At 39.2% G+C, this 12,480-nt stretch overlaps 1 protein-coding gene and 1 non-coding gene across 2 annotated transcripts in view; both read right to left on the reverse strand.

Annotated features, from left to right (window-relative positions):
* Positions 1-12,480, reverse strand: part of LOC114566815 (complement C1q tumor necrosis factor-related protein 3) — a 35,614-nt gene that overhangs the window by 18,729 nt on the left and 4,405 nt on the right. The window lies entirely within an intron of this gene.
* On the reverse strand, positions 11,474-11,545 carry trnad-guc (transfer RNA aspartic acid (anticodon GUC)). Its single transcript has one exon. It is a non-coding gene; the product is annotated as a tRNA-Asp (tRNA).

A 12,480-nucleotide genomic window follows, 5' to 3' on the forward strand; every position in this document is an offset into this window, starting at 1 on the left:
TATGTCGACATGAAACCTTAAAAAAAGTTCCTTATTAGAGAGTTTTGCAAATCAAGCAAAACAATGATTACATTATTTTACAGCAACCTGTTTCACAGCCTAAATATGACAACTCTCCGCTGCTTCTGGGAGAATTTCTGAGTCTCAAAGTCTGCAAATCTGCCAAATTGTGCTTTGAGTGTCTCATAATTACAGTTTAAAAAGAGTTTCCCGTCTTTTTGGTTTCTGTGCACAACTATGCGGGCCAAAATCTATTGTGAACCTAAATTGATATGCGGATCAAATATTTTCGATATGTGCACTACAGCGTCAATTCCCACGCAATCGCAAGGTAATGTAGGTCAATGGAGGCCAAATGGCGTTGATAAACACGCTACAAAGCGAGTATTTGTCTGGATAACGCGCCAATAACGGCGTATGCTAATTGGCGTGTCATACATACGCCACTTCATGAGATCAGTCTGGAAAGAAATTACAAAATGCTTTTCCTGCAGGAAATGCGTGTGAATGCTGAAAAAGCTGAAAAGCTGCTTTAATGAGTAAGAAGAAGGTGAAGTAGTGGGAATACAGAGCCGGCCCTGGGCAAGATGTCAGCTGTTACTGTACGTTTCTGATGATATGTCACTTTTCTTTTGTCATTTTGACATTTTTTTGTTATTTTTCTGCATTGTTTACACTATGTTGCTTTTCGAAATTTTTCACCCTTTTTTTTTTTTACATTTTAGTCACTTTTTTTAACGTTTTTGGAATATTAGTTGTATTTTTTACATTTTTGGTGTTATTTTGCTGCATATTTTACACTGTTTTTGTTGCTTTTCAATGTTTTTGACCCTCACTCATCACTTATCCGACACTTTCCAACATTTTCGTTGCTTTTTTTCAACGTTTTTGGCAGTTTTTTCTGTTTTTTCTTTTTCTTAGTATCTGTAATTTTTCTTTACTCATTTGGACTGCGGGCACCTCTAGCATTAATACTATACTGCCTATGCCCGAGGCCGGCTCTGAGAGAATACTTGGAGAAGTGGGAATAGTTTTAATTTGTATGATTTTCATTGAAATGTTGAATAATACTAATAATGTATGAAACAACAGTGGATTATTTTAAGGTTTTCTAAAAAGCTGTCCCTAAAATGAATTGCTGGTTTCAATGTGTGAGAAGAAAGTGAATTTGTAGGATAATATGTGAAAGTGAAAATGGGTCTAATCAATATGAATGTCTTTAAAAAGTTAAATAATACCAAAATTGTATGAAAGTTGTTGTCATTTTTTGCTGCTTGGGAGGGTGGGGGGCACTCAAAAAAATACAGCAGGCCTGCACCGAAAAGTTGAGACAACTAAACTTTTAGAGAAATGCAACCCTGTGTCCTGCTGTGGTGGCCAATCATGTAACAGAGATCAGACTTGTGGGGGTGTTTTGAGGCGGAGTGAGAGTCCCGAACAGGAAACAGGAAACATCACTGCCTCTATCTCTCTCTCTCTCACTCCGCCCAAGTAGCAGAAGTAGCAGTGCTTTGCCTTCTGAGAATATAGCTCCCAGAACACACACATGGCCGTTTCCGTGACTCACTTTTTTTTGGGTCTGAATGCACCGTTAATCTGTGTTAAATATATAAACACACACACACACACACTGTTTATCTTTCATATTGAACTCATGAACTTGAGACAAGTTTCAGTCTTGCCCAACGGTTATATGTAGTACAAATGTTTGATAGTGTTCTCTACTTCTCCACTACATTTCAGACAGCTTTAGTTTCTTTACAGATTATAGTTTATACAATCTGATGCATTTGTTAGAATAATAAAGTGGTCAGAATCTAAAGCCCCTGATTGTATTGCTAAACTTTACGTTGGTGAAGGATAAAGTGGAAGATATACTGACAGAACTTGTCCAATAGGTAGAATTCAAAAGAGAGCCATCAAATTTTATAAACACCCCCCAGTTTTGAAAGTTACAAGGCCCGTCAGTACCAAAGATTAGAGTCCATCCATCTATCTATCTATCTATCTATCTATCTATCTATCTATCTATCTATCTATCTATCCATCCATCCATCTATCTACCTACCTATCCACCCACGCACCAGGTAGGCAGACAGGCAGGTTTTAGATTCTAGTAGACATTTCCAAAAATGTTTGTCAAATGCAGAAAAGAAATGCCTTCTTTTCTTTCTTTTTCTAACGAGAGACTTCTGTAATGTCTGAAGTAGTCTACAAGAACCTGCTAACGACAGACTTCTGTAATGTCTGAAGTAGCCAACAAGAACCTGCTAATGAGAGACTTCTGTAATGTCTGAAGTAGTCTACAAGAACCTGCTAACGAGAGACTTCTATAATGTCTGAAGTAGTCTACAAGAACCTGCTAACGAGAGACTTCTATAATGTCTGAAGTAGTCTACAAGAACCTGCTAAAGAGAGACTTCTATAATGTCTGAAGTAGTCTACAAGAACCTGCTAACGAGAGAACTTCTGTAATGTCTGAAGTAGTCTACAAGAACCTGCTAATGAGAGACTTCTGTAATGTCTGAAGTAGTCTACAAGAACCTGCTAACGAGAGACTTCTATAATGTCTGAAGTAGTCTACAAGAACCTGCTAAAGAGAGACTTCTATAATGTCTGAAGTAGTCTACAAGAACCTGCTAACGAGAGACTTCTGTAATGTCTGAAGTAGTCTACAAGAACCTGCTAAAGAGAGACTTCTATAATGTCTGAAGTAGTCTACAAGAACCTGCTAACGAGAGACTTCTGTAATGTCTGAAGTAGTCTACAAGAACCTGCTAATGAGAGACTTCTGTAATGTCTGAAGTAGTCTACAAGAACCTGCTAACGAGAGACTTCTATAATGTCTGAAGTAGTCTACAAGAACCTGCTAAAGAGAGACTTCTATAATGTCTGAAGTAGTCTACAAGAACCTGCTAACGAGAGACTTCTGTAATGTCTGAAGTAGTCTACAAGAACCTGCTAACGAGAGACTTCTGTAATGTCTGAAGTAGTCTACAAGAACCTGCTAACGAGAGACTTCTGTAATGTCTGAAGTAGCCAACAAGAACTTGCTAATGAGAGACTTCTGTAATGTCTGAAGTAGTCTACAAGAACCTGCTAATGAGAGACTTCTATAATGTCTGAAGTAGTCTACAAGAACCTGCTAACGAGAGACTTCTGTAATGTCTGAAGTAGCCAACAAGAACTTGCTAACGAGAGACTTCTGTAATGTCTGAAGTAACCAACAAGAACTTGCTAATGAGAGACTTCTGTAATGTCTGAAGTAGTCTACAAGAACCTGCTAACGAGAGACTTCTGTAATGTCTGAAGTAGTCTACAAGAACCTGCTAACGAGAGACTTCTGTAATGTCTGAAGTAGCCAACAAGAACTTGCTAATGAGAGACTTCTGTAATGTCTGAAGTAGTCTACAAGAACCTGCTAATGAGAGACTTCTATAATGTCTGAAGTAGTCTACAAGAACCTGCTAACGAGAACTTCTGTAATGTCTGAAGTAGTCTACAAGAACCTGCTAACGAGAGACTTCTGTAATGTCTGAAGTAGTCTACAAGAACCTGCTAACGAGAGACTTCTGTAATGTCTGAAGTAGCCAACAAGAACTTGCTAATGAGAGACTTCTGTAATGTCTGAAGTAGTCTACAAGAACCTGCTAATGAGAGACTTCTATAATGTCTGAAGTAGTCTACAAGAACCTGCTAACGAGAGACTTCTGTAATGTCTGAAGTAGTCGACAAGAACCTGCTAACGAGAGACTTCTGTAATGTCTGAAGTAGTCGACAAGAACCTGCTAAAGAGAGACTTCTGTAATGTCAATACAATAAAAATGAACCTACATGACGGAGTTCATTCGCTGCTGGCTACAACTTAGCAATCAAACACAACAAAGGCTGTCACTGGAATGGCATTTTGAGCTAACATTAGCAATCAAACAATCATAGATAGCTAAAACATTTGCAGGATCTGATCCCTTGGCGTTATGCCGTTAACCGTTTAAATCTGAGCATGCGCACATCTTCACTTGACTCACATCAGGTAGCGACAGTGCTTTCGACGCTGTGACGAGCTTTTTTTTTACGTTTTTGTTGCCTTTTCCTGAGTCTGTTTTTGTCGGTTTTGTTGATTTGTTTTTGTTTTCTAGATTTTGTGTCACTTTGTGTCACAGTTTGGTCACTTTTTAAAAATGGTTTTGTCGCTGTTTTTAAGGTTTTCAATACTATTGTCATGGAAATAAAAAGGAAACGCATTGAATGAGAAGGTGTGTCCAAACTTTTGCCCTGTACTGTATATATTTATTTTTACCGTCAGCCTATGTCACTTCGCCTACACTGCGCAGTGCGCTCAGTGAGATGGGGTCCATAAAAGACGACAAGAGCCTCTGTGCATGTTCTGCAGCGTTTTCTGTCACATTATACACTACAGAGTATTTGGGAAAACATGTCTGAAGTGAAATAGCTGTCACAAAACTATGTTGTTGCATATCATTGCATCATTTAAGTGGGTATATGGAAATCCTGGAGCTTTCCTAATGGGTATATGGGTTTATACCTAGACTATACCACTGCGTCCGGGATTGTGTGATGTTTCTAAAGTGTACATCTTGAGGCTGTAATATTAAAATATTACAATATATTACAAATATTACAAATATCAATTTTTGATCCCAGTTATTCAACCAGTAAGATGTGTTCTTAATCAAACAGTCAGAGACAGTTCACAGAGTATTAAAGATTGTGCTGACTCTGAGGAATCGCCACTTTCTTCGGGATCTTTGGAGGGAAACCCGAGTGCCGCGGCGAGCTGCCGACCTGCAAACCTGCCCTCATGGTTTCACTGCGGTTTACCCTGCTGGCCTGTGAGTAGTCCGACAACTTATCTGCAGAGAAAATGTCTCTGTTTCCCAGAATTAAATGGTGAAACCAAGGTATGTTTGTTAAGACATTTACATTCAGAACTCCATAAAGGAAAAAAGTGTTTTTCCTGATAACTAACTTCCAACATTTTGACTATTTTGACTTTGCTGATTTGAATGTTTTCTTGTTTACCCTCTGCTGTGTCTTGTGTTTGCTGTGTGAAGCTGAATTTTTTATTTATGAAAACGCTCCTGTGGGTCGTTTTAGACTGGGGGATAAACGGCTGATATCCTTATATTGTTTGTTCACTACTTTCATTGAATTTGTTTTTTTAATTCTATTTAATAGCATTTGAAGAAAAACAGATAAAATAACGTTGAAAAGAGTGACTAAAATGTCAGAAAAAGCTTTAAATTAATGCAGGAAAATCCCACAAAAAATGTCAAAAGGCACAGAAAAACATTTATAAAAACATCAGAAAAAGTGACATAAACGTCAAAATGTTGACTCAGAAAAACTAAAAGTTGCTTGTTGGTCAATGGGAAGACAACACAAGGGTTAAGGACACTTTAAGTAGTAATTTAGGGAGAAAGAAATACGTTTAGTTAAAGTTGGCTTTTCAACAAAGCATTTAGTCAGGAAACACTGTTCTTCTTTGGTCTGTGTGATGTTTCTAACGTGTATATCTTGAGGCTATCTTAACATTAAAATACGATCCGTTTGTTTGATCTCAATTATTTAACCAGTAAGGTGTGTTCTTAGTCAAACAGCCTGTGTCAGAGACAACTACACCCAACACTTTAATCAGGGCTCGACACTAGCAATGGCCCGATGGCCCGGGGCCAGTAAAAAAGTTGATTCTACTAGTCCTCCTTCAACTAGAGCACATGTGTCAAACTCAAGGCTCGCGGGCCAAATGCGGCCCCTTGAAAATTTAAAGTATCAATTTTAGGTTCACAATACATTTTGGCCCCGGATAGTTGTGCACCAAACCAAAAATACGAAAAACTGTTTTCAAACTCCAAATGACGCAACTCTCACAGCCGAATTTGGCAGATTTACTGACTTTGAGTCTGAGAAACTCCCACAGAACCAGAGAGAGTTTTAATATTCAGGCGATGAAATCATCAGTCATTGTTTTGCATGATTTGCTAAATCAATATGATGGCAGGAGGAACTCTTTGCTGACTTTCTAGGGGTTTATGTTGAACAAAGTGCGACAAAAGTTGAAAAGAGCAAAAAAGAGCCAACAAAACAATGCAAAAAAAATAAAAATAAATAAGTGATTAAAACGTCTGAGAATGCCACAAAAAAGTCATAAAATGTAACAAAAATGACCAAAAAAGAAACATTCAGTACTACAGTCAAAGATATTTTACTTTTTTTGATGTATGCATGTGAATTTAACTCTACATGTCTGGCCCTTGGTGTGATTCTCTTTTCCATTATGGCTCTAAATTAAAATGAGTTTGACACCCCTGATGTAGAGGAAAAACACCATTTGTGTCACAGTTTTTTAAAAGTGTTATTAAGGTGTGTATAAGCTCAGAAGAAAACTGTCTTTGTGTGTTTCAGGGAGGCGTGTTCATGTGTTTGTGTAAGAAATTCTTAAAAAAAGAAAGAAGGAAGCGCTTAAAACAAGACAGAAAAGGGGTACAATGGCAGACCATAGTGACCTCTAGCAGTCGTAATTATCACGGGAACAAGGAACCAAGGAAGTAAAATGACGTAGCATAAGAGCATAGACAGTGAAACACAGTGACGCCATAGACTTGGACGGAGACCGGTGAGGGATATTAGAAGTCACTTTTCTGGTGCTGAAGACGTAGATGTGACGTGAGCAACATACCTGAAAGTTGGAAGTCTTCTGGTAGCTGAGAGAAATCTCAATCATTCCCAATATTACAGGGACGGAGAGCATGAGTAGGAGCTGTCCATGAGAGTAGGAGGAAAACATCGCTGAAATATTTTCTTTCGATGCTTTCATGGACTCTATGGGCTTCTCCCTTGACTGTATGATGCCTCCACGTCCTCCCAATTGCCTGTGAGCTTCTCCTGTACTATACGGTAATTCCTCTACTGTGTGACAGTAAGTCTCGTGGTTATGACCCAATCGTTAGCCTATTGTTATAAAAGCGTCTGCTACGGACGCCTTGGCGACCACCCCCCTCACAACCTGAGGTACCTTGGCGACGACCCCCTTCACAACCTCAGGTACCTTGGCGACTATCCCCCTCACAACCAGAGGGACCTTGGCAGCCACCCCACTCACAACCTGAGGTACCTTGGCGACTACCCCCCTCACAACCTGAGGTACCTTGGCGACTACCCCCCTCACAACCAGAGGGACCTTGGCGACTACACCCCTCACAACCTGAGGAACCTTGGCGACTAAACCCTTCACAACCTAAGTTTGCTTGTCCAATTGCTCCTTCACAACCTGAAGGTGCCAGCAAAAATGCATATCATGAAAAATCTAAAGTTCCCGTTAAACCTTCACATGACAAACCACATAATGACAAATCTAAAGGTCCCGACATACCTTCATATGACAAATCTAAAGGTCCCAACATACCTTCACATGACAAATTTAAAGGTCCCGACATACCTTCATATCCTGACAAATCTAAAGATCCCGACATACCTTCATATCCTGACAAATCTACAGGTCCCGACATACCTTCATATCCTGACAAATCTAAAGGTCCCGGCATACTTTCACATGACAAAGCTGAAGGTCATGACAATCCATCACATGACACATCTAAAGGTCATGACGAACCACATCGTGACAAATCTGAAGGTCATGACATACCTTCACATCCTGACAAATCTAAAGGTCCCGACATACCTTCACATCCTGACATATCTAAAGGTCCCGGCATACCTTCATATCCTGACAAATCTACAGGTCCCGACATACCTTCAAATCCTGACAAATCTAAAGATCATGACAAACCACATCGTTACAAATCTGAAGGTCATGACAAACCACATTGTGACAAATCTGAAGGTCATGACATAGCTTCATATCCTGACAAATCTACAGGTCCCGGAATACCTTCATATCCTGACAAATCTAAAGATCCCGACATACCTTCACGTGACAAATCTGAAGGTCCCGACATACCTTCAAATCCTGACAAATCTAAAGATCATGACAAACCAAATTGTTACAAATCTGAAGGTCATGACAAACCACATTGTGACAAATCTGAAGGTCATGACATAGCTTCATATCCTGACAAATCTACAGGTCCTGACATACCTTCACATCCTGACAAATCTAAAGATCCCAACATACCTTCATATGACAAATTTGAAAGTCCCGACATACCTTCACATCCTGACAAATCTAAAGATCATGACAAACCAAATTGTTACAAATCTGAAGGTCATGACAAACCACATTGTGACAAATCTGAAGGTCATGACATAGCTTCATATCCTGACAAATCTACAGGTCCTGACATACCTTCACATCCTGACAAATCTAAAGATCCCAACATACCTTCATATGACAAATTTGAAAGTCCCGACATACCTTCACATCCTGACAAATCTAAAAGTCCCGGCATACCTTCACATCCTGACAAATCTAAAGGTCCCAGCATAGCTTCCTATCCTGACGTATCTAAAAGTCCTGAAATACCGTCATATCCCGATATATCTAAAGGTCCAGACATACCTTCACATGACAAATCTGAAGGTCATGACATACCTTCATATCCTGACAAATCTAAAGGTCCCGGTATACCTTCAAATGACAAATCTGAAAGTCCCGACATACCTTCACGTGACAAATCTGAAGGTCCGGGCATACCTTCATATCCTGAAAAATCTCATGGGCCCGACATACCTTCATATCCTGACAAATCTAAAGGTCCCGGTATACCTTCACATCCTGACATATCTAAAGGTCCCGACATACCTTCAAAACCTGACATATCTAAAGGTCCCGGCATACCTTCATATCCTGACAAATCTAAAGGTCCCGACATACCTTCACATCCTGACATATCTACAGGTCCCGACATACCTTCAAATCCTGACAAATCTAAAGATCATGACAAACCACATCGTTACAAATCTGAAGGTCATGACAAACCACATTGTGACAAATCTGAAGGTCATGACATAGCTTCATATCCTGACAAATCTACAGGTCCCGGAATACCTTCATATCCTGACAAATCTAAAGATCCCGACATACCTTCACGTGACAAATCTGAAGGTCCCGACATACCTTCAAATCCTGACAAATCTAAAGATCATGACAAACCAAATTGTTACAAATCTGAAGGTCATGACAAACCACATTGTGACAAATCTGAAGGTCATGACATAGCTTCATATCCTGACAAATCTACAGGTCCTGACATACCTTCACATCCTGACAAATCTAAAGATCCCGACATACCTTCATATGACAAATTTGAAAGTTCCGGCATACCTTCACATCCTGACAAATCTAAAGGTCCCAGCATAGCTTCCTATCCTGACGTATCTAAAAGTCCTGAAATACCGTCATATCCCGATATATCTAAAGGTCCAGACATACCTTCACATGACAAATCTGAAGGTCATGACATACCTTCATACCCTGACAAATCTAAAGGTCCCGACATACCTTCAAATGACAAATCTGAAAGTCCCGACATACCTTCACGTGACAAATCTGAAGGTCCGGGCATACCTTCATATCCTGAAAAATCTCATGGCCCGACATACCTTCATATCCTGACAAATCTAAAGGTCCCGGTATACCTTCACATCCTGACATATCTAAAGGTCCCGACATACCTTCAAAACCTGACATATCTAAAGGTCCCGGCATACCTTCATATCCTGACAAATCTAAAGGTCCCGGCATACTTTCACATAACAAATCTAAAGGTCATGACAAACCACATCATGACAAATCTGAAGGTCATGACAAACCACATTGTGACAAATCTGAAGGTCATGACATAGCTTCATATCCTGACAAATCTACAGGTCCTGACATACCTTCACATCCTGACAAATCTAAAGATCCCGACATACCTTCATATGACAAATTTGAAAGTTCCAACATACCTTCACATCCTGACAAATCTAAAAGTCCCGGCATACCTTCACATCCTGACAAATCTAAAGGTCCCAGCATAGCTTCCTATACTGACGTATCTAAAAGTCCTGAAATACCGTCATATCCCGATATATCTAAAGGTCCAGGCATACCTTCACATGACAAAGCTGAGGGTCATGACAAACCGTCATATCCTGACATATCTAAAGGTTCCGACATACCTTCACATCCTGACAAATCTGAAGGTCCCGACAAGTCTTCACAATCCTACAAAGCTAAAGGTCAATTATCCCATGGAGCTACACATCGTGGCACACACTCTGGCATAGGTGAATGTTGTTGCACAACTAAATGTTCCACAACTACACGTCATTGTACACTTAAGTGTCCTTGCAAAGGTACTCGCTGTTGCAAAGGAAAGAATTGTTGCAGCAAAGGAAAGAAGTGTTGCTGCAAAGGAAAAGCTCCACCTAAGTCACTCATTGGTGGTCTGGAAAGGAACACAGAGGGAAGCTAAAATGTTGTGTTACTAGTTCCTTCATACCCTTCTAAGAGTATCTCCACTTTACACATCCTGTTGTCAAATTATAATAGGCAGTGAGCTGAGGAAAAACCATTCCCTATATAATGACATCGGCTTTACGTTAATGCACAACTTTCCCCTACTTCAACTGCTTAAGCCTGGCAGATGGTGGAAGAAATATGTCACTTTTCAAAGGTCCAGTGTGTATCGCTTTTAGTTGATCATTCTCAAAATCTGTGTTGTCCGTTTCACCAACTTGTCCTTTTCATGAATATTTACCACCACCATCAATTCCAATTATTCCTATTGGCTGGAAATTTAACATTTGCATTTGCATGAACTGGGGTAGACGCTCCATATTCATGCTCCATCTTGAAATACGTTAACCGGTAAGGGACATACAGGACATACTGCTCCGCCTTTCGCGTTTTCGCTGTGAAATGATAAACTCACAGCTGCTGCTAATGCTGCTAATGGGTATCGTAGCTTCCCGGCCCCAGTGGCAAGTTTGCAGTTGAAAGTTTTGCTGAATATATATTGCTTTATGGTCTACTAATTTAGTAAAAAAAAAAACATTGAAAAAGATTGCGGTTTGGATTAAAACATGCAGTTCCTTCGTGAAAGTCCTTTGTTCTCGAAAGATTTTTTTTTTTTTTTTAAATAGTTTTTATATGCTATTGTTTATAATTCACATTAAAGTTGCAATAATTTAATCAACATGGTTGGTCAACTATGAATTAATCTCCAACTATTTTGATAATTGATTAATTGGTTTTACTTATTTTTTATGAAGTGAAATTTGTGTGATGTCAGCTTGTAAAATGTGAATATTTTCTAGTTTCTTCTCTCCTTTTTGACAGTAAACTGAATGTCTTTGAATTGAGGACAAAACAAGACTTTTTCAGGAAGTGATCTTGGGCTTTTGGGAGACATTGATCAAAATTTTCTGACACTTTATAGAATGAACAACTAACAGATGAGGAAAATAATCGGTACTTTACTAGCAAATGTAAGTTAAAAAAGATTGCCTCCCCGTCGGGGAATTGAACCCCGGTCTCCCGCGTGACAGGCGGGGATACTGACCACTATACTAACGAGGACAGCCAGAAATTTGTGAGTGCAGTACCCCCTTTTAACCATTACATAGGTGTCTATGGGACAGTGGCGCTGTTTCAACGTTTTGATAAATTACACACAAATAAATGGACAAATACAAATCCACATGGACGTCGTTAGGCCTATTTTAGGGGGGCTGAAGCTACCCCAAAATGTTCCTAAGCCCCCCTAAATAATAATAAGAACAACAATAACAATTCAATTTATCCTCATTCATATTTAGATGAAATGATATATATCCAGCTACAAAAAAATAGCCGAAAAGTCCGAAGTTAGACAGAAGTACAGAGAGTCGGGGAAAAGTTAGGACAATTCCAAGGGCCCATGACTGACAGGGGCCCCAAAAAATAGGTAAAAGCTAATATACAATTATTAAACCATCATCATTCAGTATATATATTTCAAATATAATAATATAATTATTGATCATTTTGTTTTTACTTGTTTTTTGCAGTAAAAGTTAAATATCCCCAGTGACCAAAAAGGCACACCTCTAGTCTGTGAGTGGTATTAACCTGTTGGCTTAATGTCCATAGTGAAATAAGCTAGCTAGCTACAGACTAGTGTTAGCCTACATTTAATCACCATTTAATCAGTGCAGGGAAACGTTTAGCAAGTTATTCATATTAAATCATTGTCCCTGCCCCTTTTAGCAGACTTAACAACAGATGAGTCTCCCCCTAACTGAGCCCCTCCCTGTCCCAGTGAAGAAGGTGAGCAACATTGTGTCCAATGACATTAGCCAGTTAGCATCACTGCAGGGAGTCTGTGGGGATTTCTCTGTCTCTCTTGCTCTTTTTACCATTACAAAAAAGAAAATGAAATATGTATTAATGATAGAAAATCAAACACATTAATAACAATGAATGAATGAATTAATTAATTAATCTGTTTTGTAGCACTATAATAACCCTGGTGT

The sequence above is a fragment of the Perca flavescens genome, chromosome 13 (assembly GCF_004354835.1).
Source record: "Perca flavescens isolate YP-PL-M2 chromosome 13, PFLA_1.0, whole genome shotgun sequence".
Classification (NCBI taxonomy): Eukaryota; Metazoa; Chordata; class Actinopteri; order Perciformes; family Percidae; genus Perca; species Perca flavescens.